This window comes from Crocuta crocuta, unplaced genomic scaffold (genome assembly GCF_008692635.1).
Source record: "Crocuta crocuta isolate KB4526 unplaced genomic scaffold, BGI_CrCroc_1.0 scaffold140, whole genome shotgun sequence".
NCBI classification, from domain to species: domain Eukaryota; kingdom Metazoa; phylum Chordata; class Mammalia; order Carnivora; family Hyaenidae; genus Crocuta; species Crocuta crocuta.
The window spans coordinates 6,568,358-6,592,612 of NW_027527775.1; the positions used below are offsets into that span (position 1 = coordinate 6,568,358).

At 38.1% G+C, this 24,255-nt stretch overlaps 1 protein-coding gene across 1 annotated transcript in view; it reads left to right on the plus strand.

Moving 5' to 3' along the window:
• The window catches only part of LOC144238807 (rho GTPase-activating protein 7), a 173,030-nt gene that overhangs the window by 103,238 nt on the left and 45,537 nt on the right, over positions 1-24,255 (plus strand). The window lies entirely within an intron of this gene.

Sequence of the window (24,255 nt, forward strand, 5' to 3'; positions counted from 1 at the left end):
GCTGTTTATGTGAATACAGCTCTGGTTCCCAGAAATGGCACCTCTCAACAAGGGGGTTCAGAGCTCTGATGCCTGGTGTGGCGCTCAGACTCCTCAATTCTAGTCCTTTTTCTGTTAACTGTGTCGGGTTACCCTGGGTTCAGTGGAGTCTTTGGTAAAAAGAAGCTCAACAACCACTCTATGATACAGAGGCATCAAAGAACAATGAGAGAGACAGAAAGAGAGAGATGGGGAGAGAAAGAGAGGTGTGTGTGTGTGTGTGTGTGTGTGTGTGTGAACAGTAACTAGGAATAAATAATCAGTGCAGAAACTTCCAGATGTCATTACGGGAAGGATCATCAGGCTTGACAGGTATCCTCTAAGATACTGTTTCACCAGGGCAAGAACAACCAAGCATTTGGGGTGCATTTCCCCCCTCTCATCTGTCCCAGCACCTCATCACCCATGTCTGACTACTTTCACCTTTGTTCTCAGTGAGAATAAAGGAGTTATAGGGAGGGTACAGTTGAATAACCATGAATTTTCCCCAAAATGCACAAATGATTTCAATTCAACTGTTTCTAAATTAAAATGTAGCCTGGTTATTTTATGAAGAGCAAGGGCATTGTAAAATCTTGCTACTTTTGTTCATTATATGCCTTTTACTAGAAAGATGGACCAGTTTCATTAAACATGACTCCCATAAAAAGTACTGTGCTTAACAAAATTTAGACTCACAACCTCTCTTGATAATATGAGGTGATTAGGTGGGGAATCTAGAGACCTACTATGGTTTAAAATATTAAGGACTTTTTATATGACACACAGATGAACCAATAAAAATGTGACCGTTTGGCATCTGTAAAAAAAAAAAGATATCTTGGGTTTCTTTCAGTGAAATATTTGAAGGCTTTAAAATTTTAAACAAAGTCCAGCTGGTTTGTATGCACAAGTTCCAAACCCTGGAATATTCTCACGATATCTAGTTTCAAAGAATTCAACTACTGTAAACTAGTGAGTAAATTAAACTGGTGAGAGATGTTTTCTCTTTTAAAAATTTATTTTTGTTATCCGGCATTACATATGATAAGTAAAAACTGAGAGGAAAAATGTAAGTTGATCTGGTAGCAAAGGAAAAGGAATATAATTGTAATCCAGATGTAATAAATATTATAAACGCCAAGTTCCCACTCAGAGTGTGAAAAGTATACCCGAGAATCTCCAAGGATTTACATTTAGGTAAAATTTAAATAGAGTCACATTGTTACCCATTTAAATTCTAGAGTTTAGGGTGCCTGGGTGGCAGTTGATTGAGCGGCCAACTTCAGCGCAGGTCATGATCTCGTGGTTCATGAGTTCGAGCCCCATGTCGGGCTCTGTGCTAACATCTGGGAGCCTGGAGCCTGCTTCAGATTCTGTGTCTCCGTCTCTCTCTCTCTCCCCCTTCTCCACTCACACTCTGTCTCTCAAAACTGAATGAATATTTAAAAAAAAAAAAAAAGCTTAAAAATAAAAAAATAAATTCTAGAGCTCAGAGCAGCATCTTTGAAGAATTCTTCCTTTATATCACTGTCCCAGTATTATATTCATTATTTTTGTAAGGCAACAGACTTCTGACCCCCCTTTCACTCAGACAGCCTAGATTAAGCTCAGTTAGCCTTTGATTTGAAAGCCAATAAACAGCTATGTGGTGATTACCAATGCTGTGTTATGTGTCCAGTGCTACATTACCTTTAATCACTGCCCCCTCTTTTTTTTTTTAATTGCCCTACTTCTTCCTATCATTCCCACCAGCACGAACTGGTGGCAGTGTCTCTCTTGCCAAAGCACACGTTCTTCCTCTCTATGGTGAATTCTCTTACCCTACTCTTCCAGGCTCAGTGTCACCCCACTTCTGCTCCGTCTTCAATCTCACCTCCTCCAATGGCATGTTTATTGTTGTTGTTGTTGTTGTTTTAATTTTACTACTAAAGATTTTTAATGTCTCTGCGTCCTTAATGTCTCACAGTGTTGCAGAGTTGCTTGACCATGTCTATCAAAGAGAGGAAAGGGCAGTTGCATGGGGTGACGGGATTTGATTTGCAAGTGATGGCAGAAGTACCTTGCCTCTTCTGACTTAGGCGGTTGAGTTTGCAAGGTCAGTGCGACACGCATGACAAGTTCCAAAGAGCTCCCTGTAAATCAGTCTGAAGGTTCTGTGTGAACACCATTCACACAGTTGTTTATCCTTCCTGTCTTAAGAATCAGATTCCAGTCACTGTGGGTAAGCTTGGCTTTTTTAGACTAACCTTCATACCTGAAAAAAATTAGTTCCTCACAAAAGCAATTCTTAGAAGGCCACTATTCTTTCTACCCCTAATGTATTCTTCTAAAATATACACTGACTTCAGGGAGGTTTTCACTTTGGGAGGGGCAGAGGCGGCGTCAGGTTGCTTCTGAATAAGTCTTGTAAGAGTTCTTACCAGCTGGCTGCTTCCTTCCTAGGAAGGCTCTCAGCCAGCCTCTCGCCTAAACTTGTGAGTTGCAAACATTGCCTTTAGCCAGATCAGATACAGGACCATTTGGACTTTTCATAACCTTTCATTCTAGAATTTATAAATGTAGGAACCCACCCTTTTCCTCCTCCTAACAATGATGATTAAGCCCTGAAAGGAAAGGATGGGAAGTATGTGAATACTTAGCCCACCAATGACTAAAGAGAATTTCCAAGAGAGAAAATACTCTGAGACGGGTTTCTCTAGGCTTAGATGGGAAGGAAGAGAAGAGTTTTCCTGAGGGCATCTCACATGGCAGAACAATGTGAAGCAAAGTTTGAGCTAATATATAAAAAGCATCTGGGGTATCTAGCACCTCTAACCTCCTAACCTTGTAATCATTTGGCACAGCAGGGAGAAATCCAGAACAAAACTATGGACTCCATATCCTTTGTGTGACTATAACTTAGATCCTCTGGGATGGCATTTTGGCCACCCTGCTGATGACAGGAAACTAGTTGCTGTAGGAGACAGCTTGAGCTAAGGTTGGAACAGTTGGTTAGCAAAGAGCTTAATAATATATTAATTGAAACTAACTTCCTGGTGGAAAAGAATATGCTGTATTTTAGAGATTATTCACCTTGAATACCGTAGCCACATCTTTGCCCTATTGCTGCATTGATTCTCCTTGCTGATTTTGGCAAGCAACCAGAAAACAAATGATCACATTTCCTCAAATGTTAGAAGTCAGAAAAGAAGGGATACCATATTCAGAATAAATCTAGAGAGCACATTACTTTTAAAAACATCTTAAAAATTAGGAATCAGAATGAAAAATTAAGCCAGATTAGTTTTCATTTCATCTATAGGAATTTCTCATTTCCATTATTCCATTTTATTTATAGGCTTTTGGCTTATAGTTAATATATTCAGATAAAGTTAATACTGACTTGTAGCTTTGAGTTCCTTTATTTCTCAAGTGAACTAGTAAATAATATCTTTACTGCACTTTCATCAAGAAGTATTTATTAGGAGAAATCAAAGTTGGGGGTAATCCTACATTAACAAGATATTTAACATGATGAGGGCCTTCAAATTACAAATTAATACAGTAAGCAATATAATTTAAAGTATGTGGGAACATATAAAACAAATCTTAGAACATTGAAGTTTATTTAACTAAAAGCATTTATCTCTATATTTTATTAGTGAACCTCCTGAGGCATTGAAAATGTCTGATTTTGGTGAACATGCTTTTGCTGTATAAGTAGATTAAAAATTTAAACTTAAAAAAATTATAAACTAGGACTTTCATTATAATTATCATACTTAAGATTCTAAGATGAAAAATGGTGATGTTCAACAATCTGTAGTCACTTTTTCTTTTTGCTGGATTTTTGGAGGAGGTAGTTTTGTCATGTGTTCATGATGCAAAATCTACCTGTACCAGATAGTCACTGAAGCAGCTGTAGCAGTAAAAACAGGACACATTATAGATGTCCATCAGTAGAGGGCTTGTTAAATCATTAGGGTATAGCCATATAACAGAGTTCTATACAAATGTTAAAAGCAATTAGATACAGCTATATATATTGACATGAAGACATGTATATTATGTATTTTTTTTACTAAAAAAAAGTTGTAGCACAGTTTAAATAGAAATTTGTGAACAAAAAAAGGATATGTGTTTATATATATGTGTGTATATATATACATACATAGAGAATATACTAGTAATTGCATAGAAAATGATTTGCATAATCAGACTAGCTACCACAATCAATGGGGGAGTTTCACTTTGGAATTCACTCAATTCTATAATATTTGGTCTTTTAAATGTGAGCAATGTATTATATGTATAAGGTTTTTTAATTGGCAAAAAAAATAGTGATCGGTATAATAGGATTCTCTTATGTACATGTACTAAAATATTAGTAGTACGTATTTCTTGATGGAAGATAAAGTGGGTTCTCTTTTTCTTCTTCCTTGATACATCTGTACTCTCTACTTTTTCTACACTAAAATATGTGTAGGTGTGTAATAAAGAATAAAATTGAAACATTTTTAAAGCAGAGAATGGAACGTGCTCAGGAGAAAGGAAAATGCACAAAGACAACATCCTGGGAGGGAAGATGCCTGAAAGCGTGTAATGGTCAAGATAGTTACCAAAGCTTTATTAAGTCGTAAGCTTAGAATGAATCCTCTCACCAGCTAATTCCCCTAGGCACAAATGACAGCAGCTTTTCAGATAATTGATGGAGTCCCAGGTGGTGGCATGTGGTCATTTCTTCAACATAACGAAAATATAGCATTCTTTTCATGTTAAAGCTTACAATCAGTCAGATTTCTAAAAGTGGATTATTTGACTGGGACAAGTTCAACTTATTTCTAATGGTTGCCCCAGTATTCCATGAAATTAAAATCAGTGCTTCATTTACTGAGAATAATCTGTCACTTCACTAAATAAATATGCTTTCATAAACACTTACTTGAGATACAGTTGAAACTAATTAAATATATCGCCATTCCTTTTGCATATATATATGTATAAACTCAGAATTATTGTGTTCTATTTAAAAACATACAGCGAAGCCAAAAGAATGATTTGTACTTGTCAGGAAAAGGACACAAATTCATCAGCCATTGGTAGCAGTGACGGACTACTATCTTCTGAGCCATCTCAGAACACTTCTTATGGACCCAGAGATGTGAGCTGCAGTAAGTTTGGCATGGTGGCCACACCGAACTCCCAAGAAATCATCAGCGTCTGCCCTGCAAAGAATGCCCCAGGTTTTACCACCATCTCTCACTCAAATAAATGAGACACTGTATTTAGTGACCTGGAGAGGAAGTTCATACTGTTCAATTAGTAAGAAGCTGTACGAAGTGAACCATCTACAATATCACGTAGAAGTCGGCACAGGACAGCCACATTTTTCTGGGGTCGAGTAAACCCCCCAGAGATCTATTCCTTCAGGGATAGATCTGAGTGCCACTAGCATTTATCCATAACACGCACGCACGCACGCGCACACCATAGGCAGCTCTACCACGTTATTTTCTTTCTCTTCTCAAATAATTAAATGTAACAGACGGTAATGCAAATAACATAAAATTCAGGTATTTTTCCCCCAATGTGTGTCATTCAGTCACCCAGATTTTCTTTAGATGGCTTTTGTTTCTTTTTCAAATTTTTGATACATTTGAAAAATACTTTGGTGTAAAGAGTGGATGGAAACAAATTCCAGAGGGCTCCCTAGGTGTCTTACCCTCATATATGGAATAATTATCCGATGGTGTACGATGCTACATTTAATAACATCTAAATTCCTGTATTTGTGTCCATTTCTAGACTCACGAGTCAGTTCTGTTGATTTGAAAGTACAGATCATGCTGAAGCTCTAGAGTTTGAATCCTCAGGTTGGAATCTCTGTTCTGTGGTTTGCCAGCTGTGTGACCTTAGGCAAGTTGCTTAAATTCTTAAATGGGGAAATAATTAATCATAAGATTATTTGGGGGATTAAACTATATAGGAGATGAAAGCAGTCAGAGAGTGTGTGACATATAGGAAGCACTCAATATATATTCGTAATCATTGCTCTTAGCACATACTGTTGTTGTTTTCATTGATATTTCACTAAATTGATGGATTAATTAAGGGAAAACTGACAGATATAAATATTGAGTCTTCCCAAGGAAATATCACACGCTTTTTCATGTATGTGCGTCTTCATGTGTTGCATCTGCTGTCTTCAGACATCTGCTACACATCTTTATCCGTGTTTTATAAAGATTCATATTCCCTTTTCTATAATTCATCTTCCCCAAATATTTCTTCATCGTATGGTTCCAATCCCTGTAATTCCTACGCATTGCCTCGAAACTGCTCATCTCCATTTTTAGACATCTCTTATTCAAGACACTTAACTGAGGACCTTGACTACAACCTGCCCCTAATGGGGTGTAGCAGGTTGCATTTCTTTAAAGCAATTAAGATTCAATAGTACATATAAAGGCTCGTGCATTTTTAAGGCTGATATTTTTCCTGATGAACAAGTTTTCTGTTGAAATGTTTTTCTGTACATGAAGCCTGAGTTTGTAGAAGGCATCTTGAGAAATCAGACCCTTCAATAAGATTATATGCTTGAACTCTTTATCTGAGTTTTTGTTTCATGCACATTAAACTGTTGCTAAAAGGCCTGGGTCCTTTAAAGTTCAGGGGGAAAGTGTTTAGAAAGATCTAAGACTGAGCTGAAGACAAAGCTATAGCCAGAGGCCTGGTTTCCTGAGAAGGAAGGAGTCCCCCACTAATCTGTCATGCTTCTGTCTAACAGGATATTAAAGCCATCCCAGGCTCCTTTCTTTTACAGCCCTATGTCTGTAGTAGCGAGCCACATAATCGGGGTTCCATCCCATAGCTCCTCCAGAGCTCTTTGTGAAGTGTACTCTAGGAGGAATTAGAGTATTGGTGACTAAGAAAAAAAGGGAGACAATGAAACCCTTATTATTAGTTACCATCCTCCCAATCACTGCCTCATGTAATTAGAAGGAAAAAATAGACCTTTAAGAGAATAATTGAGCCTGCTGGGCAAGCCATTACAATGCTTACTCTCTGTCAGTTCTCCTTGGTTATGACTCCTTTATTACATTAAAGGTGAGATGAATTTTAAAAGAAAAGACTCATAATTTTTTTTCTAATTAAAGAAAAAGGTTGTTAAAAATAGATGCATGCAATAAAAGAGGTCATGGAGCCTCCCCCAACCCAATCCACAGTCTTGTCTTAACCACACATTCCTCTTAAGCCACCTGAGAGGGTCAGGAGGCATGTATATTAACAGACACACACACACACACACACAAACACACGTACATGTATACATCCCAGACCACAAATGACATTCAGGTGGTGCTGGTTTTATGGGCAATACTACACCCTTCAGACATGAATGGCTGATTTAATACTGGCCCAGAGCTGACAGATCTTGAGAAATGCCTATTACATCCTTTGGAAGAGTTCTATAAACAAGTGTTATGGTTACCAGCAGAATGAAATCTCAGTCTGAAACTGAGACTTTGAGAGTAATTCACTTGGGCAAGTCTTCCCCAGCCAAGTGCAAACAAGAACCCTGATGACCCTAGAAACTATTAATGGAGTCCTTTTTCCCTCACAGTCTCTTGTTTTATTGAAGCCCCAGTCAGCGAGGACTTAAGTTTGTTTCAGTGTCGTTGCTTCCCATGTACAGATGTTCTTCCCACTGACGGTAAGACAGGCCAAGTATATAGGCTCTCTTTGCCTTTCTGAGGATGGAATAAAAAGTATTAGCTCTCAAAGAAAGCTGGATAAATATTAGTGCTGGCATTGCTTGTCTGGGAAGTGTGAAGGAACAGACCAGCTTCTATAGAACCGAGGAGGACCCAGATCAGAGAGAGTGAATGACGTGAGGAGTAGGTGAAGCAAGGAGAAATATTAAGGTCTGACAACAGACTGCGAGCAGGGCATGCCTCATTGAAGGGCTAGGGGCAAGAGAACTTTAGTCAGTTTGTCCCTGGAGAAGAAAATGACTGTTTCAGAGAAAGTTCTGGGAGTAGGAAATGAGTAGATCATTAATGTCCAGAGTATAATGGGGCATCTTAGTTGTACTGTTTTGGAATTTTGGGGAAAGGAGAAGAATAGGCTTCATATATGAACAAAAAGTTAAAAAAAAAAAAAACAGCTTCATCCTGGGGTGGTATTGGAACTAGGAAATGAAAATGGAAGGGCTTTGAAAGTCGACTACAAGTTAAGCTTTTCAGGAATGAGACTGTGCCCTCTGTGTGTTGTTTCTGTTGACATTTCCGATCAATGACAAATATTATACAGCCATTACGGACCACTGGGTGTTGGCTGTCCAGGAAGTGCCTGGAAGAGTGAGGAGCAAGAGCATCAAGCCTGAAAACTTGAGGTTAGGTGTTTAGGAAAATGTCCCATTTGTGTATCTCAGCTGAGCACATGTGTACATGCGCGCACACGCACACACACACACACACACAGGATTTAGCTGTTGTAGTTTCTCCCTATAGGCCTTCCTCAGCTGTTAGTGGCCCAGAAACCAAATCTGGATGTGTTGTATGCCTGGCAGCCCACTTTTCGCAATCACAGAAGATACTAGCGAGCACTGTTCAAACCTTAGCCTCGTTGCAATAGTCTAGCTCCACCATGAATGTCATTTTCAGATAAGGACTGTTGCCTCTCCATAAGTGTGGAAAATCCAGATTCCCTTTTCTGATTTTAAGATTTGAGACTGGTGATAGAGGGACTAAAAGACCATTGGGATCACAAAGCCGTCAGTGCAGACAAGTGCTAAATTCGTTTCGAAAAGAGGAATGAAAAATCCACATGTAGTGATTTAGGGAAGCTGCTGGCTCTACATTTGCCATTCTTTGTCTTGCCCTGGAGATTTATTTAGGCCAGAGTATCTGCTTAGATCTGTCACTCCTCCAGGAGACTGGGACTGTTGGGGACTATTGTTTAGAAACTCAGTTCTGAGGAAGAGTTCAAACGATAAAACTTGTATGTTCAGGAGTCCCTGGGTGGCCCAGTCGGTTAAGTGTCCGGCTTCGGCTCAGGTCATGATCTCATGGTTCATGGGTTCGAGCCCCACATCAGGCTCTGTGCAGACAGCTGGCTCAGAGCCTGGAAACTGTTTCATATTCTGTGTCTCCCTCTCTCTCTCTGACCCTCCCCTGCTCATGCTGTCTCTCTCTCTCTCTCAGAAATAAATAAAACATTAAAAAAAAAACTTATATGTTCAGTTTCTGTTATAGCCTCATGAGGAAAAAAAATTCTTTTGACCAAAGTATAGATCCTAGACACAGACGTGCAAATTTACCCTATCAGGCAAATGAAGAGAAAGTATATAAATTGTGAGCTGATTAATTCATATTTAATACTTTTTGGAGGAAGCCATGGACACTCTTGCCTTCACTTTGCCTAAAATCAGATAGATCATTACAGAGAGACTTAAAATTTGTACTCTATTAATCAGTGTTCCCTTCATTGTTGGTAAATTTTGTACAGATTTCAAGGGATTGTTGAGGAGCAGAGATACATCGGAGCCAGATCAAGTCAAAACTAACCAGGAATGTCTTGTGACTCCTAGATTAAATTACCTGGTCTGCTTTTCCCTCTAGTTCTCTGTGCTGGATTTTATCTCTCCAACTTTAAACATTCTAGGAGCATGAGTAGCATAATACAGTTTTTTTAGCCATAGAACTGAAATAAACATGGAAGGCATGTCTTAGATGCAGTGTGATAGGAATGAACTTTAACATTGGAAAGGTAGATATTTCTTTACAGAGTCAGATTACTATTTCTACTATATCATTATTGATATTATTAATATTATTTGGATTTGATAATGTAAACTAATGCAAATAAGGGAAATAAGAGATACAGAAAATTGTTTTTTAATAACTTATAAATTTAGATTTAATTATTTTCAGTATCAGTGATTCACTGGTTCTGGAACTTTTCAGTGATAACACTATAACAGAGGATAGCTAGTACAATAATTAAATGAAAAAGAATTCTTTTAAGGCACAGGTAGGGACGCCTGGGTGGCTCAGTCAGTTAAGTGTCTGGCTTTGGCTCAGGTCATGATCTCAAGGTTCGTGGGTTCGAGCCCCACATCAGGCTCTGTGCTGACAGCTAACTCAGAGCCTGGAGCCTGTTTCAGATTCTGTATCTCCCTCTCTCTCTCTGACCCTCCCCTGCTCACGCTGTCTCTCTCTTTCTCAGAAATAAATAAAACATTTAAAAAAAAATTTTTTTAAAGACAGGTAAAACAGCAGTGCAATGAAATTACAACTACAAATATTACAATATATTTAAGAGCCTAAACAAATTGAACACACACACACATATCAAAAATAGATTTTGACTTAAGGTTTCAGTTACTGTTGCTTATTAAGTGCATAAATATGTTTTGAGCCCTTTATAACAATCAGTTTTAATCCTCACAACTACCCAGGGAGGTATTATTATTTCCATATGATGAATGAGAAAAGTAAGATTTGAAGCTAAAGTAACTTTTCCAAGATAACGTAGCAAATAGGTAGAAGTTGTGGGATTCAAATTTGGATTTGACCCTACAGTTGACTTTTTTTTTTTACACCAATGTAATAAAATTTCTCCAATGTTACTTCTTTTTTTAAAAAAAATCTTAATACCAAGAAGAAAATATATGTGTTCACAAATACATGTATTCAGTTATAGAACACAATAATACAACAGCTCTTAATCCAAAACCCAGCCGAAGAACTGGAATATTACCTTTCCTGGTAAAGCCACCCAGCTGACTTCTTCCCCAGCTAGTCTCCCTGCCTTGCTGCAGAGGCAGTCACAATCCTGAATGTTGAATCTATCATTCCCTTCTCATCTTGCCAATTATATTTACCACATAAGCATTTTATTTTCAGTGCCGATATTCCGTTCAACGTTGTCGCAAAGAATTATCCATGTTGTCACACAAAGCTATGGCTCACTTCTTTTCACCATTGTGTATCATTCCACTGTAAAACTATGCCGGTTTAAAAGATCTATTCTCAGGGAGCCTGGGTGACTCAGTCAGTTAAGCGTCTGGCTGTTGACTTCTGCTCAGGTCATGTCCTCACAGTTTGTGGTTTCAAGCCCCTTACATTGGGCTCTGTGCTGACGGTGCGGAGCCTGCTTGGGATTCTCTCTTTCTCCCGTCTCTCTGTCCCTCCTTCACTCACCTGCCCTATCTCTCTGTCTCTCTCAAAATAAATAAATAAACTTTAAATAACATTTTTTTAAAAAATAAATAAAAGATCTAGTCTCCACTTGATCAACATTGGGATTATTTCCGATCTTTCCGAATAAAATGTTACTGCTAACATTTGTGAGTTATTCAAGAGTTTCTCTAGTATACGTACCTCACAGGAGAATTGCTGTATCATAGCATAGTTAATGTTCACTTTTAAAATAAATGTAAAATTGCTTTTATAAGCAGTCGTGCCAATATATACTTCCACCAGCACCATTCCGCATCCTTGGCAACAGTTGACGTTGCCAAGACTTTTTGATTGTAAATCCAGTATATGTAAAATGTTAGCTGATTATGGTATCAATGTGCATGTTGATTAATAATGAGTTTAAGCATTATGCAGTTTGCTTATTCACTGTTGTTTTCCATGCTTACTCGTCCCTACTAGTTTTATTAATCTCCACTCTGTTATTTATTAATTCCTTTGTTATGTTTTCTTTGAGTTTATTCTATTCTTTTTCTAAGCTGGTACTCTCATTTTCAGCCTTCTTCCTTTGCTTGTATGAATAATTAAGCTTCTACGTATCATCAAATACTGGTTGCTGCTATATCCCACAAGTTTCAATATGCAGCACCTTCAGTATCATTCAGTATTTAACATTTTTCAGTATGATTTCTTCTTGAATCATGTGATACTTAGTACCTTTACAAATTATGAGTTAAAACATTAAAAATGCATACTGTCGTTATTTAATTACATTTCAGTCAGAGAATCCAAGTGTTCTCTGCATAACAAACCACCCCAAGACCCAAGACAGTGGCATAAAACAGTGGCAGTTATTTTGCTCATGGATCTAGAAGTCGACGGACTCAACAAGACAGTTCTTCTTCAGGGTGTCTTGGGCAGTTGTGGTCAGAGGGTAGCGAGGGTTGGGGGTCTCTCAAAGGGCTCTCCATTCCCGTATCTGGTGCCTTGGTTGGGAAAACTCAAACAGCCACGGGCTAAAATGGAGTTCCTCTGACATCAGCCTCTCCCTTCCAGTTCTGTCTGCCCATCAGGGACTCAGGATAGCCAAACATCTCTCAAGAAAAAACTGGCTGAAAGCCACATGACCGTTTCTAACCCATCTTGGAAGTAAATCAGAATCACTTGTACCACACTGTCATCATTGAAGGTCACAGGACCACCTCGGTTCAAGTAGAGGGAACATTGACTCTACTTTTTGAGGAGAAGATTGCAAAAGATTTTCTGCACATGTTTTAAAACCACCACAATGGTCAATATGACAGCGCTCTGAAATTTGTTAAGATTTGCTCATTGGCTTAGTTTATGGTCAGTGGGTTTGTGTTATTTGTGTGGCTTTAATATTGCAGCGAAGAGAATATGTGTGTTCTAATTGATGAGTTCATCGATTTCTATTTTACTTTTTCTTTTGTCTGCTCAACCTGTCCAAAATTATGAGAAGTCTCTTGAAATCACCCACCATGATATTTGTCAATTTCTCCCTCTAATTCTACCAATTTTTGCTTTGTAAATTTTGAGGTTATTTTATTCAGGGCACACAGCTTCAAAATCATTTCTAGTCATTAAATGCACTTTTTTAGTGTTGGGTAGCAGCCCTCTTCACCACTTACAGTTCTTTTTGAATTACCGACTTTTATTTCTATGTAGTTATCCTAATTTTCTTTTGCTTAATATTTGCCCTGTGTATCTGTCCATATCCTAATGTTTTTGATGTAGTTCAAGTTACTACATAGCTGGATTTTTATTTTTATTTTTATTGGAGACCAACATGATCTATCAGGTTTGGCTTTTAAGTGGCAACTTGACACCATTTATATTTATTATTATTACTGATAAATACTGATCATTTTGGACATATATGTGTATTTTTTATTTGATGTACTCTCTCCTATATCTTTATCTTATGCCTTTCTTACTTTAAAATTTTTAAATCTCAGGGCGCCTGGGTGGCTCAGGCATGAGCCGTCTGACTTCGGCTCAGGTCACGATCTCACAGTTCGTGGGTTCAAGCCCCGCGTCAGGCTCTGAGCTGACAGCTAGCTCAGAACCTGGATCCTGCTTCAGATTGTGTATCTCCCTCTCTCTCTGACTCTCCCCTGCTCATGCTGTCTCTCTCTCTCACAAATATATAAAAAACATCAAAAAAAAATTTTTTTAATTCTTAAATCTCTTTGTTTTCTTACTCCAGATTTTCCCTCTACTAACCATTTCAGTTCTTTTAAAGATGATTCTTGAGGGGCGCATGAGTGGCTCAGTCAGTTGAGCATCCAACTTTGGCTCAGATCATGATCTCACAGTTCATGAATTCTGCATCAGGTTCTATGCTGACAGCTCAGAGCCTGGAGCCTGCTTCAGATTCTGTGTCTCCCTCTCTCTTTGCCCCTCCCCTGCTCATATTCTGTCTCTCTCTTTCTCTCTTTCAAAAATAAACATTTAAAAAAATTTAAAGATGATCCTTGAAATTTTGGTATGCAAGCAAGATACGTGACCTCTCCAAGTTGAATTCCTTATCTGTAATAATATTTATCTCCAAATTATATTGTATCTACAACTTAAAATCCTGAGTTAAATGCTCCAACACCTTTGTTCTGTCATCTGAATTATATCTATTTTTATTTTTATATAGTTAATATGTAGTATATTGTATATCATATATTTTGTGATATTTTAAAAATTAAGAAGCAACAGATATTATTATATGAGCAACTCAAGGCCACAGATAGCGTCTATGACCAGATTAGGAACAAGATTTATATCAGATCTCTTTCCTCTACACACGCATCGACCTTGAGATCCTCACAGATTTATTTTTTTTTAATTTAGATCTGGAGAACTCAGTCATGAAATTAAGTGGGATTTTCTAAAATTTGTTTGCCTTTTATATGTCTATTTTGTCAACTCACCCCAAAAAAATGACAATGATCAGTAGAGAAATAGTTTTTTCAACAATACGATATTTGTATTGGAGAGAGCCAGTCTAGTGTATTCTCTCCCAGCAAATCTTCAAACATCAGTCTTCCCCAGTTCATGAGTCTTATTGCCAGGTCTTCTTTTAAAAATGCATAATATGTTGCCTTGCAATTCCCCAGAAATGCATCTTCATTCAACTGAATCCATATCAGATAATTGACTGAATTGGTTATGCATGAAAAGTCAAGCTTGACAACGAACTGCAGTCCCTTTCTCCTGTTGGCTCTTAAAAGTAAGTTAATGATCTGGAGCTGTGTAGGGGTTTCCAGAAATCACACTGTAATGACCAACATGCTGGAGTTAGCAGCCAAGAAAAAGAACCGTTTTTTTTTTTTCAGGCATTGCTCAAACCCATGCCATGCCATATTATCACTTTTTAGGACCCAGTCTACTATGAAGAAAGAGCAACACGTGACAACTCAGATGAACACAAAATATCTCCTTAGTGAAAACAAACTCATCAGTGATTTCACTCAACTTTTCAAAACTATGGCAGAGAATTTTCTTTGAGCACATGCTTTAGAATGACATTGGGTATGGATTTAAAAGTCAAAGTAGGAAGAACCACCAAATGGCTCCTTTACTATTTAAAATTTTAATTTTTGAGTACAGTTGATTTACACAATGTTACATTAGTTTTAGGTGCACAACATAATGACTCAACTTCTCTCTATCTTATGCTATGCTCACCACAAGCATAGCTACCATGTGTCACCATACAGTGCTAGTAAATCTCGTATTGACTCTGTTCCCTATGCTGTGCCTTTTAGTCCCATGATTTATTCATTCTATAACTAGAAGCCTGTATCTCCCTTTCCCCTTCGCCCATCTTACCCGTTCCCCACCCCTTCCCTCTGACAAGTCAGTTTGTTTGTTCTCAGTATTTATAGGTCTGATTCTGCCTTTTTGTTTGTTTGTTTATTCCTTTGTTTTTTAGATTCCACATATGAGTGCAGTCATATGGTACTAGCTTTCTCTGACAATTTTTACGTAGCATAATGCCTTTTAGGTCCATTCATGGCAAGATCTCCTTTTTTATAGCTGCACAATATACTATTATATAGTCTATACACACACACACATCCCATACCTTCTTTATGTATTCATCTATTGATGGACACTTAGTTTGTTTCCATATCTTGGCTAGTAAAATAATGCTGCAGTAAACACTGAGGTGCATGTATTTTTTTAAGTTGGTGTTTTGTTCTCTTGGGTAAATACCCAGTAATGATATTACTGAATCACACGGTATTTCTAGGTTTTTTTTCAAGGACCTTCCATACTGTTTTCCACAGTGGCTGCAATTTGAATTCCCACTAACAATTCATGAGAGTTCTTTTTTTCTTCACATCCTCATCAACATTTGTTATTTCTTGTCTTTTTTATTTTAGCCATCTGACAGGTATGAGGTGATAACTGATTGTGGTTTTTATTTGCATTTCCCCAATGATTATTAGTGATGTGGAGTATCTTTTCATGTATCTGTTGGCCATCTGTATGTCTTCTTTGGAAAAGTGTCTATTCAGGTCCTCTGCCCATTTTTTATGTGCTGTTTTGATCACTAATTACATCAGATTGTTTGGGGGTGTGTTGATGTTGAATTGTATAAGTTCTTTATATATTTTGGATATTAATCCCTTATTAGATCTGTCATTGGCAAATACCTTCTTCCATTCAGTAGGTTGTCTTTCTATTTCATTGATGGTTTCCTTCACTGTGCAAAAGCTTTTTATTTTGATGTAGCCCCACTAGCCTATTCTTGCTTTTGTTTCCCTTGCCGTGGTAGAGTCACGCAGAAAAATGTTGCCACCACTCATGTCAGAAATTACTGCCTGTGTTCTCTTCTTGGATTATGTGTTCAGGTTTCACATTAGGTCTTTGGTCTATTTTGAACTTATTTTTGTGTATGGTGTTAGGAAGTGGTCCAGTTTCATTCTCTTGCATATAGTTGTCCAGTTTTCCCACCACCATTTATTGAAAAGATTGTCTTTTCCTCATTGTATATTCTTGCTTCTTTGTCATAGATTAATTGACCATATAAGCATGGGTTTATTTCTGGGCTCTCTCTTCTATTCCATTGGTGTCTCGGTTTATTTTTGTGCTAGCCCCGTGCTGTTTTGATCACTAACTACATCTTTGTAGTGTATCTTAAAATCTGGAATTGTGATACTTTCTGTTTTGTTCTTCTTTTTCAAGATTGCTTTGGTTTTGGGGGGTCTTTCATGGTTCCGTACACATTTTAGTATTATTTGTTCTAGTTTTGTGAAAAGCACTATTGGTGGTTTGATAGGGATTGCATTAAATCTGTAGAGTGCTTTGGGTAGTGTGTCCATTTTAACCACATTAATTCTTCTAATTCACAACCTGGAATATCTTTCCAATAAAAGATTCCTTTGAACAAGATGGTAGAGATCAATACTAAAAATAGGTTTTGCCCACAAATTGAAATGACCATACTGATGTTGTACTTAGTTCCAAAAAAGTTCTTAGATGTCCCAAGATGTAGTTATTAGTAGATACATATGTGTACACATACACACACTGCACTTAAGGAGAAGTTGAAAGTCCAAAAGTTTCTCAAATTCAGTGCCCTTAGGTCTCCATCTGGTACCCTGCCCCAGCCCCTGCTACCTTTTTCGCAGAGGCTTTGATGGAGTCTCACTCTATGTAAGATGTCTCTATGTGACATTAGGTCAGATAGAAAAATCAAGACAGCTAGAATATTTCCTTGAGTAAACAATGAAACCTATAATTAAAAGCAAAATATCTCACACGTTAAATGACCTTGTTTTACAAATTGATTTTGTGTCAGCATTTCTGGCTTCAAACTGTATAGAGGAAACTACTTAAGTAAACTTCTAGTTAATCATTAAAAAAAAAACAAGTAAGACCTTTGAATTTCATTTGAAATCTTGTTAATTTTCCTAAGTATCGTAAATAAACAAGCTTAAAAGGCAGATGACAAACTAGTAAAAATATTTTTATAATAAATTACAAATGGTTAATGTTTCTAATATATAAATAATATTTTTAAATCAGTAACAAAAGACAAAATGCTTCATTGAACAAGAAAGAGAATTATAGGACTAAATAGGCAATTTTTTTAAACAGGCATTTAAAAAAATATTTTCATATTAACAAAAGGACCAGAAACAAAAGAATAGATGCTGTATGATTTCACTTACGATTTTTTGTTTGTTTTCTGTTTTTTTGTTTTGTTTTTTTGAGAGACAGAGAGGGTGAGCAGGAAAGGGGCAAAGAGAGAGGGAGAGAGAATCCCAAGCAAGCTCTGTGTGGAGCCAGATGTAGGGCTCAAACTCACCAACTGTGATATCATGACCTGAGCTGAAACCAAGAGTTACATGCTTAACCTACTGAGCCACCCAGGTGCCCCTGTGTGACTCCACTTACATAAGGTACTTAGAATAGTTCAGTTGCTAGAGACAGCATGTAGAACGCGGTCCCAAAGGGCTAGGGGTGGGGGAGCAGATTGGGAACTTATTGTTAAAGAGATACAGAGTTTCAGTTAGGGAAGATGAAAAACTGGAGATGGCTGGTAGTGATAGTTACCCAGTAGCCTTAATGAACATAATGCTGCTAAACTATACATTTAATAATGGCTAAAATGGTATATTTTACTACAGTAAAACAGATTCAGCCAGTTTAGTATGCAAACAAATGTAGACTTAAACAGTAATGAGATAATACCTTTTTGTTCATTAAGCTACCAGTAGGAATAGAAATTTATAATGTTTACAATACTTAAGTGGAGAGAAATGGGAATATTCAAACACTGGTAAAATGTAAGATAGGCACAGAGTTTCTGGATGACAGTTTAGAAATATGTACGTAATGTCCCAATACCCTGTGGTCTCGTAGTTCAAAGTACTTAAGTGAATAAATATGCTTAAGGAAATTATCATTCTTGCTCTTTAAAATTTATTATACAAGAATCTTCAACAAATAAAATGCTGAAAAATTAGAAGCTCAACATTGGTTTTTTTGTTGTTTTGTTTTGTTTCTTAGAGAGAGATAGAGGAAGGGGGGAGAGGGGCAGAGGGAGAGAGAGAGAATCTTAAGCAGGCTCCATGCTCAGTGCAGAGCCCAACATGGGGCTTGATCCCATGATCCTGGGACCATGACCCCATGAGTCAGATGCTCCACCAACTGACCCACCCACGCACCCTAACATTGGTTAATTGATTTGTGGGAAATCCGTAAGATAGAATATTAAGCAAATATAAAAAGTCATATTCTTCAGGTATAGTAAATGAAATAACATATTACAAAAAATATAAACTATGATCCCAACTTTATACAACAAAATATCTGTACTTAAAAACCTGACTGGGAGGATAGACATAAAAATAGAAGAGAGTCTGCAGTTATCTCTGGTAGTGCAGTTATGAGGAGGTTAATTTTTTTCTTTATACTCTTCCATGTTTTCTAACCTTTGTAGCAATGGATATTTTATAATCATAAAGTTTAAATAATAAAGCAAAGGATTAAGTATTATTTTACTTACAAAATAATGTTGTCTATCCTCAGCTTTCAATGAATTACTTGCTACAAGCCCCCCCCACCAAAAAAAAAACTAGAAACTGTCCAAATAGAGAATCAAAGGATGCCATTAAAATTGGCTAATTCAGGAGTGCCTAGGTGGCTCAGTCTGTTAGGTGTCCAACTCTTGATTTTGGCTCAGGTTCTAATCTCAGGGTTTCCTGAGTTCAAGCCCCTCTCTGTCTCTCTCAAAATAAATAAATAAACTTTAAAAAATATATAAAATAAAATTGGCTAATTCATTGGAAAAGTAGCCCAGTTTCTTTCATGGAGGCAATTTCTACCTCTTATTGGCTTGATTTTTTGTGTCTTCAGAGCACACATGAAAGAGTCAGAGTAGTCATTGGTGAAGATCAAATGGAAGTTGGGAGCAGTAAGAGCTCTACGTGGTGCCTGGGCTCCCTCCTTCCCTACATGCTGAGCCCTGAGGCCTTGGGTTAATCAGGCACCCAGGATGCTAGATGACATTGTCTTTAAAAGGCAACTCTACTGTAAATATTGTAATCATCTCAGGAAAGAGTGTGGATGGGTTTATCAAATTAGGATTGAGAATTCAGTATACTGAAATCCTCCACTGAACTGTTAGAGAACAGTAGCTGCACCTACTTTGCACCTAAGAGTTTTCTCCTCCAAGCCCTCTCTTCGTGTTCTTTTGTTATTTACTGAAATATTTTTATTGAGATATAATCGATATATAATATTACTTTCAGAGTTGAAATATTATATATATAAATGATCACCAAAGTAAGTCTAGTTAACATTGGTCACTACACATAGTTACAAAATATTTTTTCCTGTGAAGAGAACTTTTCAGATCTACTAACTTAGCAGCGTACAAATATCTAGCCCAGTGGCGTGAGCTACAGTCACCACGCTATACAGTCCATCCCCACGATGTGTTGGTTCGTGTCCATTTTTGCTTCACCAGCACACTGCCTTTTCCAGGGTCTAATAAATAATTGTTGGATGATAAAAAGCACTATGCCAGGCTGGTTCATAGGGGGTTTAGGTGATTCTCTCACAAGTAGATTTATGTTACATTTATGCAGGAACAAGAGACTCCCTGCTCCTAACTAAAAATATCACTGGTAGACTAAGTCACCTTGCCCATATTTTAAACCTTTAAGTTGTTCAGAAGATGTGGTCCAAAAATGACTGAAGAGGGCTACTCTAAATAAAATTAAAAGGGGATGAATATCTATTTCACTGCCTAGTCCTCTCTTTTTCTCTTCTTTCCCCATCTGATACCTCCAGCATTTGAGTTTTAAACATTTTTTTCATTAAAAAAATTTCTTAATGTTTATTTATCTTTGAGAGAGGAGAGACCAAGCACAAGCAGGAGAGAGGCAGAGAGAGAAGGAGACACCAGAGACAGAGAGAGAGAGACACGGAATCTGAAGCAGACTCGAGCCTGACGCAGGGCTCAAACTCACAAACTGTGAGATCATGACCTTAGCCAAAGTTGGACGCTTTACTGACTAAGCCCCCACAGTCTCCCCTTATATACTTATGAAAAGGTTAAATACCAGGCTGGACAGTGGGGAAAGAACCCAAACTTCGGTTGTGGAAACTTAAACATAAGTGAATATTTTAAGGACAACCATTAAATTTTAAATTTAATTATTTCTCTTAATCGAATACTGTTTAAAATTTCCAAAAGTCTGTATTATTTGTCATAATTCCTTTGAACATTACAAATAATTTTTTTTCCACACTGATTTCACAATGCCCCATTGAATACAAATTACATTACAACATTTTCCAAACTCAGGCGGATTTTCGTTCCTGTGGGAGAGAAATACATTTCCAAAGACATTGCTTGGCTCATATCTAGAGCAGAGGTTTAAATTAGTTGCCCTGGAGCTAAATGAACCTCAAAGTTGAAATTACTTGGAATGAGTTTAGATTTTTTTTAAATTAGTTGCCAGCATCTAAAAATTGGGAGGTTTGAAATAAAATTATAGAAAGCAAGGAGGCTCTTGAAAAATCTTTTAACCCAAAACCATGGGGTAGCTATGTGAACACAGGCCAACAATCAAATGCGCCTGAGTTACCCTGCCCCCTTGGGGAGAGCTGGATTCCCCAGGTCTTCCCACCCCACTGTGGCTTGCTTTCCTCACCAGTATTATCTGCCTGAGTGTCCATAGACACTTGAGTTTTACTCTTAAAAAAAAAAATACATTATAATGGAAGAAAATGCTAGAGAATGTATTGAGCAATATCAATGATATCTAATCTCAATCATTCATATAGAGTAGGAACCAGAGTCACTTAGCTTTCCATCATTTAGGAATTACATATGTGATTTTCCTTGCCCTGATAACACACAGTTGAATGTGAAAACATCCAGACAGAGTAGGATATCCCAGTGATCAGCTTCCATGAACCTGATGATCAAACTCAGAGGAACATGGCAGCAAGTAAGCAGCCCAGGCCCTTGTCCTTGTGTCAACCGTGGCAACAAAACCTGGTGTCATTTGTGATGTTTTTTCTTGTCATATGTTGAAGGGGTTTGGGAGGACCATAGCCTGCTGGTGGGGAAATGGGCCACTTAATCCCTGCCTCTCAGAGTCCAGGGTTTCAATACCCAATGTCACTTAACACAACTCAGCCAAAAAGCCTAGTCTGCTGTCATCTGCCTACCACAGAAGAAGTGAAACATGGGGTGATGAGTTGAAGGCTAAATGCAGACGAAGGAGTGTGCGCTATCCCTGGGACCTCTTTCATCTGGCAAAGCACCAGTGTTTGTTGATACTCTTAATGACTTTTCCGCTCCTCCCTTTCCCCAGTTTGTAGAGGCTCCTCACATTCATCGAGGTTAAAGTCAAGGTCTCATTTTGTTTTGCTTTAATCTTCTCGTGGATGACTATTTAAATAGAAATCTCATGTTTTTGTTTGATGTGCCCACTTAGTACTAGTAATAATAATGGCTAACATCACCAAGTGCTTATTATGTGCTTAGCACTTATGTGCATTACCCTATTCAATCCTCATTGAAAACCTCAGAAGATAGGCACTAGTTCAGCCTCCTTTTTTAAAGATGAAGATACTTAAGTTTGAGAGGCAAAATAATGTGTTCATCAGTCAGCTAGGAAGTGGCCTGACTACAAAAGTCCTGCTTTCAGCCACTATTCTAGAGGTGCTGAGCAGCCTTCAAAATGTAGCACATCCATTTCTATCGGGAGCAAGAATTAAACTGACGAAAGTTGGGATTTGGCTCAGGACACAGGCTGTGGATAAACCAAAGAATGGAAGAAGGTGAAGAGATTCAGCACAGGCCATATGCAAAACAATACCTCACCAAGGATAATGTTTTTGGAGTTATGAGTATTGTCAATGATGAGCAGTGCATGTAACAGAAACCTCTAGAGAAATGTGATGGAATTAGAGAAGATCCAGAGAAGACTGGGTCATCAGTAATCAAGGAGAAAGGAATGGAGTTTGAACAAGAAGCGATGAAGAGATTAGCATGTTTTATTCTCAAATACTTCATGGGGGGTGGTTGTATAGGGATTGCACAAACTCCTAGAAACCTAATCAAATTGAATGTAACTTCACTCAACTAATAATAAACATTAAGAAATTACTCTAAGAGTTAATATGCTTTGGGGGAGATGCTTAGAATATATTAAGTTTGGGTTTTTAATAAGGGAAATTAGTACGTTTAGGAGGTGTATTCCTATTTTCTCAGTCTAAAGTACACACTACTGCCTGAGAGGTCTTTTCAAAGTTGCATATCTGGCCAGGGCATGCCTTCATCCATTCAAATGGCTTCTCACTGTTTATAACTGGAAAGGATAAAACAGTCCTTAACACAGTCAGGCAGGGAATTGAACAGTTCTTGCCCTTACTTTTCCAGCCTCCCCTGGAATCACACTCCACCTTGCTGACACCTGTGGGCATTTGGACAGTTCTGCAGCATCCAAACTTCAGAGGGCAGCTCTTCTTGCCTTCTCGAGCTCTACTTTTCTGGACATTCACAGCCCCTCTTTTTCACATGCCCCCTTTCTGCTTCCCCACCAGATGTAAACTCTCAGCAGGTAGAGACAAGATGGGCAGACCCTTGCCCAGCAGTTGTAAGCAGGTAAAAGCCCTAGAAATATCTATTGAATAGAGACCCAAACCTGAAAGGCCACTCTCCAGAGCCAGAATTCTGATTTGGGTACATTAGAGAGCCAGTGGTAGAGTTAGCATTTTTATTGTTCTTAAAAAACGGAGGGGGGGGGGGATGTGTGAAGAAGAGCCTTCTGTATGTAAACTAAGGAATGACTATAAAATCAATGCATTTTAAATCATAATTAAGACAAATTAGTCTCCTGATTTGCATTTAACCCTATTTAAAGAGACCTTCCCACAACTCTCTCCCCTCCCCTCCTTTATGTATCTCCATCCAAGACACTACTAAATATTTCATTTTTTTGCTTCATTTATTGTGCATCTTCCCCACTAGGAAGTACATTTTAGGAGGGAAGAGAAGTTTCTCTTTCTTGCTCACAGTGTTTGGCACATAATAAATGCTCTTGATGTATTTGTTGAATGAATGGGTTTAGTAGTTTTCTTTGACCAGAGGTAATAGGCAGAAAGCATCAGTTAGCCCCAAAGTAAAGTTTCATGCAACCGCAGTCTGAATTTTTAAAAATCTTTCAGAGGTTGTATACATTTGTGATCTTTAAAAATGAGGCTTCCCGGGTGCCTGGATGGATCCGACGTCGGCTTAGGTCATGATCTCACGGTTTGTGGGTTCGAGCCCCGCGTCGGGCTCTGTGCTGACAGCTCAGAGCCTGGAGCCTGCTTCGGATTCTGTGTCTCCCTCTCTGACCCTTTCCTGCTCACGCTGTCTCTCTCTCTCTCTCTCTCTCTCTCTCAGAAATAAAACATTAAAAAAAAAGTTTTTAATGAGGCTTCCTATTATATCAGGGGCCCTCAAATTACAGTGTATCAGAATCACCCAAGGTTTGTAAAAGTGCAGATTATCACCATCAGAAATTATTCTCTGGTATAGTCAACTGGTCCTACCAGTTAGTTGCAGGAGCTGCACTGGGTTGAGGCCCAAGGTCGATAGTTTGGAAAACACTGTGAAAGTGCACACAGTAGACATGCTGAGTAAAAACCCAGTCCCAGTGTTAATTACTTACATTTGTCCTGTACCCCTGCAAGCTTTCGCACAATGAATGATGACTGTCCAAGGGACAGGTATCCTCCCCATTCTGCAGATAAGGAAACACTGATTCATCCCTCCCTCCCTGATTCCCCTCCGTTCTGCAAATTTATGCGGTCCCCACCAGGATGTAAGGCAGAATCCTAGAGATGATTTTAAGAGTGCAAAGCTATCAAGAGAAAGAAGGAGAGTGCGCGATGTCCCAAAGTCCAGCTCACACTTCCCCCGCATATAAATGCCTAGAGGCTACAGCCTTTGCCTTCACCCCAGAGGCCAACAATTGGACAGTTTAGGAAGCTTCCCCCTGCAGACTTGGAGGCCAAA